Source organism: Bacillus rossius, assembly GCF_032445375.1.
Source record: "Bacillus rossius redtenbacheri isolate Brsri chromosome 9 unlocalized genomic scaffold, Brsri_v3 Brsri_v3_scf9_2, whole genome shotgun sequence".
Lineage (NCBI taxonomy): Eukaryota > Metazoa > Arthropoda > Insecta > Phasmatodea > Bacillidae > Bacillus > Bacillus rossius.
Window position 1 is genome coordinate 17,265,253 of NW_026962013.1, and position 7,127 is coordinate 17,272,379.

Here is a 7,127-nt window from a genome sequence, read left to right on the forward strand (position 1 = left end):
TGTGCCCCTGCGTGGCCCACTAGGGCCGGCGGCGGTGTTGCGTGAGATGATTTTAAATAAGAGGCGTGGAGTTGAGGTGGTGGTGTCGTACCTTTTATTCATAGGAACGAGTCGTACACAATACAACACTCTACAGAGGTCCCCGGGGGGGGTTTACTCGTTATTCCGTGGCGCCGTATGGTTTGTGTTCCGCGTTACGTGGCCTCGGACGCTGTTACGTCTCATACGTCTCACTGGTTACACAGGTAACGTAATTTCGTAACACAAAGGCGGGACACAAAATACACTGAATTAAGGGGGTGCGCACAAGTTACGTTGCACTCGTTACTCGGGTAACGTAAGTTAGCAATACAAAGTACGGGACACAAAAATACACTGAATTAAGGGGGCGCGCACAAATTACGTGGCACTCGTTACTCGGGTAACGTAAGTTAGCAATACAAAATACGGGATACAAAAATACACTGAATTAAGGGGGTGGACGATTGGAGACGGCCAATCCCGTATGCAAATGTCTCGGCGCGGGTGTTGTGCCCACTGTGGTAAAACACGCACCGCAATTAAGTTTGTCCAAGTTCCCTTGCGGGTTTGTGGTCAGCGCCGTGCGCGTGACCTTAAATAAAGTTCTGTAAGTTGCGGGAGGCGGCCCGTGCCGTATACTGAAGAGCAGCCCCGCTGACCAAGTGTGGTGCGGGGTGTCTTTAAATTGATGCGGCCGGATTAGGTCCTGGACCGAAAAAAGGGACCGGGTACTCACGGAGAGGTTAAGTAATAAAAGGGGTTCTGTTAATTAGTGACTATATTTACCGGACGTTACTTTCGATGTAGACAAAGGATGTTGCCTCTCCGTGGGACGTAGGTCCGCCCCGGTCCGTGAGCTGCGCTGAACTGCCGAACTGGCATGGCGTCCGAGGGAGGCTCGGCCTCTCTCGCGCCAGGCGTGACCTCATTACGCTAGACTCCAAACGGGTGTGTCTGGAAGAGATTTTATTGTCGCTAAAATCCTAATTTAATGTTTTAGGAGGAATGGGTACGGTTCTTCTCTTGTCTACTCAGGTTTCCGCGGCTTTGTCTTTGATTGCTGTTCGGGTCGCCTGACTCGGGTGGGCCATGGCCAGGGGTGTGTTCCGTTAGCGGGAGCGTATACTGGCGGGTGCAGGTCGGGCTCTGGGGTGGTCGTCGGCCAGACGACGTCAATGTAATGATTTTTGTGTGTTAGGAAGACAACCATTTGACAGTCATATATAACACAACACTACATCTTATAATAGTATCTTAGTATAGTATCTTATAATACTATTTAGTTTCGGGTTCTTCTAAATTATTATTCCTTGGAGTTTTATTCATTTTGCCATAGCTTTGCACACACACATTGATATTTATTCATTACTCTTTTCACCTTTCAACTACCTTGTGCCGTCCGCCGCGAACCATTTTTAATTAAGCATTCAAAGCAATCCCCGTGCCTACAAAATCCCCCACATAATAATACAGTAACAGAAACAAACAAAAACCCCTAATTAATAGAGTGCGATGTAGAAGTTCCCGGGTCACTCACGTGTAGCTTGCTACTAAAACAGCTGTGAGTGCAACCCTTGCGGCCTTCAGCCTAACTTCATTGGTGAAACGTGTGACGTAATTCAAACTACCCCAAATTAGCATTAGCATTCGCCACTGGAGTAGTTTTCAAGAAACAGACAGTCTCCAGCTTGACTCTAACATTCAAACTTATTTTAAGCAAACTTATTAAATGTCAATTCTATAACATATATAGATATTAAATTAATCATTATGTTTTATTATGTGAATTTAGAGCCACTTAAATTTAGTTAATTATATAGTTAGTTAATTATATATTTAGTTAATTTTACGAATAACGGAACTTTAGAAACTCTGGCGCGACAGGGAGCTCACCCCTCCCCTCGCGCCAGGGCTGCACGCCAGTACAGCGCGACTCGCGGACCGGGACGGACGCACGTCCCACGGGGAGCCAGCATCTCTTTGTTTCACCGAACGTCCATCTGGTAATTATAGTCACAACCAAAACCTTTTTCTTTAATACTCCCGTGTGCGCCCGGTCCTTTTCCGGTGTAGGGCCTAACCCAGCCGCGTCAATTTAACACGCCCCTCACAAAGCATTACGTGGGGCCGTGCAGCATACGGTAAGGGCCGTCTTCCGCCACCCCAGAATTTTATTTAATCGCCTAGTGCACAGGCACAGGCTACCCTCAAGATTAAACGTGTTTTAATTTAGTAGCGAGCCGCGGTCCGCACAGGTGGGCCCGAGCATCGCAAATTACAGATTACGAAATTAGCCGACGCTAATTGAACGCTCTCCCTCAACTGCTACTGGCGTGAGGATTTAATAGGTAAACACACGTAGAGGCACGCAGGTGTCCCTCTCATATAACGTGTGCAGTGTAGTCGTGTACTTAAAAGCACCACAGAGTGCCGTTTTATCAAGTGTAATTGCAATGATAGTGTAATCAGAACTTCTACGTTTTCCGACGCCCCATTGGCAGTCATGTACCGCCGAGTAAATCTCGCGCCCAAATGTAATGAACCAGTGTCAATCGTGAACAATAAAAAGTCCACCCCGCACCCCCCGTGCGCGACGTGCGACCCGTAGAACAACCAGAACAGTGTATGTAAATTAACCTAAACAACCCAACCCAGTCAGGAAGCGAATTTCACCACCGCCGACGGTTCTAGCGGACCACGCTGGGGCAACTAACCCACGACCATCACACGGTTAGACACCGAGCTAGCCTGGCGCCCTCCCGGAACAGAAAACGCTAAGAAAGCCAGCCACCCCGCTAGGACCTGCGCCCGATCTCGAACACGAGACCGTGGTGACGGCACTACCTTGGGCTGCGGTCCGCTCACTTGACTCAGGTGGGCCATGGCTAGGGGTGCTTTCCGTTAGCGGAGCCGAGTACTGGCGGGTGCAGGTCGGGCTTTGGGGTGGCCTTCGGCCATACGATGTCACTTGCCATTGAGGAATGACTGGGAACAGGGGTGCCCACAAGGGGGGGTAACGACGCAGACTGCGTCATTAAAGTTTCAGGGGGGGGGGTTAAAAGACGAGAAAAATGTATATATTATTTACATAATTATAGCTTCTAATGTGAAAATACGTTTCTGGTGCTTTGATAATTGAAAGGGATCTTGTAAATCAAATTGGCAACCCCGCACTTTCCTCAACAAAAGCAGTTTGGCATCTGTCGCTTCAGGATGGAAATATTATCTGATATGACCAAAATTATTATTAGAAAATCAGTTTTTATTATTGCAAAATGTGATAAAATATAATACTAAAAAAGTATAATATTATAAAATAATTGATTAGGTAAATCATTGAGAAAATGGCATAAAAAATTTCTTGGGTAGGGGGGGGGGGGGCTCATCATTAGGTTAGAGGGGGGGGGGGGGGCACCTCTGACTGGGAAAACCTAACAGCTTTGTGGTTACTGTGGGCAACCAAATTCAACAGCATAATTTTAGAAAGAAAATAAATTAGAGGAAAACCTTCGGTATTGCTTGGTGAAGACGTTGCTCGGGGTGGGGCTAGCTAATTCCTTGGTTGCCCATATTTTATTAAATATAAATTGAACCATATAGACCTGACCAATAACTTTATGCAGAGGTACATCACACACTTAATAAATACAGCATTGGTTTTAATAGCAACAAGCTCACACTCGCTCTCACACATTCAGTGGCATGATAGCTGGGATAACAGCTTGGTAATTTCACCAACAGCATCTCGACCTGATGCCAACGAGGATAAAGAGAGAGAGAGAGAGAGAGAGATCCACAGCAGAACCCAAAATCAGATATTAATCTTCGAAAATTACACCTGAGAAATATAATTATAAAATACATATAATAATAATAATAATTTTTACACCTGCAATTGAGCTTCCGCCCGGTGGCAAGTAGTTCCCACCCCCAACTACCCTCTCTCCCCCCCCCCCCCTCTGGAGCCTCCTTCGTAAGTCCTTCCCGCCTCCAAGATCCAGTGTTCTCCCCTCAAATTCGTTCCACTCTCGCCCCGTCCTCACAAGGAATACCTGTCTTCCTCTCTCTATCTGTCTCCATTCTCTCTGAATCTTCCACTCATGATCCCTCCTTCCTCGATACAGCCCTCTGTGAAATCTAGCTCCCAGCTTTCTCCAGACCCCCTCCCCCACGAATTACCTTATTCATTCTCACCAGCCTTTCCACCTTCCTCTTTTCTTGCAGCGTGTCCCACCCCAGCTCCTTCATCATCACCGATGGTGTGTGAGTTTCCACCATCCTGCCTTCGCCTTCCCTTCTCCTAAACATATTCGTTACCCATCTCGCTGCCTTGCGCTGCACCCTCTCCAACTTCTCAATTTCCTTCTCCACCTAGGGGTCCCACACCGCCGCGGCATACTCCAACACTAGCCATACCAATGTCGCGTACGCCTTTTCCTTAAATTCCTACCTGTCCCTTTCAGTGTCCTGCTAAGCAGCCCTAACCCCATTCTGCCCTTCTTCACCACCTTCTTGACCTGCTTTCCCCACCCCAAGTCGTTCTGCAGGATCACTCCCAGGTACTTATACTCCTCAGATTCCTGGATCACCTGTCCCTTCCAGCAGTACACTTTTCCCTCCACCCTTCTCTTCCTCGTGAACCTCACCACCTTTGTTTTCTCTAAGTTTATACCCATTTAGTTTTCCCTCGACCAGCACTCCAGTTTCTGCAAATCCTCTGCTAGGTGAGCCCCTTCCCCCACAGTTTCATAGAGCACACAATTGTCCGCAAACAACCGCAGCCTACTTTTCAACCCCTCCCCTACATCATTCATCATGATCAGGAAGAGCAGGGGTCCCATGACACTGCCTTGTGGTACCCCTGATGTCACATTTCCCTCTTCTGACCATTCCTTACCCACTCTCACTCACTGGATCCTGTCCCTCAAGAAGTTCCCTGTCCAATTTACCACCCTCCTGTCCTCTATCAACCCCTCCACCTTTTCCATCACCCTCCTGTGCGGCACCCTGTCAAAGTGACGTGTCCCGGCAGCAGCGTCGGGTGATGGAGTGGCATGAGGTGGGGCGACAGGCCCCAATGGTAGGTTGGCAGCTGCTCCTTGACGCACAGATATTGGTCTAACCTGCCCTCTTGCTTGGCATGAGCGAAGATAGGGGAGAAGGGGGTAGTAACAGGAGCCTAGAGCGAAATCCCCGAAGGGCCGCTCCAAGGGGGGGAAAGGAGTCTAGAGCGTAATCCCGAAGGCCGCTCCGGGGGGGGGGGGGAGAGAGAGAGAGAGAGAGAGAGAGAGAGAGAGAGAGCGAGAGAGAGCGAGAGAGAGAGAGCGAGAGCAAACACCAATTCAATAATACTGCTATATTTCCCCAGATTTCTCTGGGGTAAGGATCTCTGGCTAGGCACATTTCGACCTAGCTTAAATACAGCTCCTTCAGACATTGGTCACTGACAAAGCGACAATCTTTCCCCAATACAGAAAAACAGGCCATCCTGTGCCCTCCCCAGTAATTCACACACTAGGATATTATTTACTTATAACATATATAGCACTGACACACATTTTATATTATACAGTCATTAATAAATCTATATGCACTGCTATAACCATTCAAAAGATGCGTGCTGCCATCTATGATATGTTCGCAGCACCACTCGTAGCCTATATCCCACGGCTGGTGTAGAGAAGCCTGTTGGGATACGGCTTTCTTGGCGCAGCGGCCATGTTGGTTGCAGAGAGAGGCCGAGGACAAATATAGGACACAACAAAAGTCTATAAAAATAGCGTCTACCTGCTTTCCCTCATACACTGCCTCCACCAAGTCTTCCAGCAGCCCCGCCATCTGTGTTTCACAGGAGTAACCCCTCTAGAAGCCGTGCTGCCTCTCATCCATCCAGTCCCTTTCCTTCACCCTTTCTACTATATACCTCACTACCAGCCTCTCCATCACCTTGCCTACGTTTGACGTCAAGCTGACCGGCCTATAGTTTGCCGGGTGTGCCTTATTCCCACTCCCTTTATAGATGGGCACCACCACAGCCTCTTTCCACTGCCTCGGCAGCTGTACCTCCTCCAGTGACTGCACATACAGTACTTGCAGGTACTTCCCGATCACCTTCCCTCCCAGCTTGAGGTGCCTGTTCCCTATCCCATCTGGCCCAACCACCTTCTTCACATTCAGTCTCCTCAACTCCCTTAATACATCATCCCTCCGTATTTCCAACCCTCTCTCTCCCCCTGACTTCTCCTCTTGTGCTCCGCACCATACTCCCCCGTTTACAAAAACCGATAAGTTTTGCTCCTGCAACAAACGAGCCTTTTCCAGGTCACTCACACACTCTTGCTCTTCTCTCCCCTTTAATACTGGTAGTCCCTTTTCCCCTTTACTCTCCTAACATATCGGTACAGATCCGCCCAGTTTCCCCGTCCCCCTTTCTCCATCATCCTTTCCATGTACACATCCCTTGCTTCTCTAGTTTTCTTTCCCAGTTCCTTCGCCAGATCCTTCATTTCTGCATTTAGCCCCTCCCCTCCACGCTTCTTGGCTCTTGCGTGGAGCCTCCTGCACTTTCGCTTTAATACCTTTACCTCCCGTCCATGGTAGGGCGGGTCGCCACCCTTTCCTACCCTCCTTTGGGGTACGAAGCACTCCACCATTTGCTCCAATATGCCCCTCAAAGCCTCCCACCTCCCTTCTAGTTCTGCAATCCCTTCCCACCTACAGAACCCCAATTCAAGAAATGGCTTTGCCCCCGCTCTATCCGCCCTGCTCCACTGTCTTACCACTTCCTCCCTACTTTCCTTTACCTCCCTCCATCCCATATCTATCCCCACCACCGGGATTTTGTGGTCGCTGATGCCCTCCATCACCACAGTGCCTACTACTACCTCCACGGGCCTCACCAGCACCACATCTAGCAGGTTCCCAGTTTCCCCTTGTCCTCCACCATTCCTCATCCTGGTGTTCTCCCCCACCACCTGCTCCAGTCCACTATTTACCAACTGGGTTGCCCATCTTTGCTCCCTCACCCCCATTTCCTCCGGTCCTTGCTCCCACACCACCCCTGGCATATATAGCTAAGAACACTATCTGAGAAACAACACTAAAAA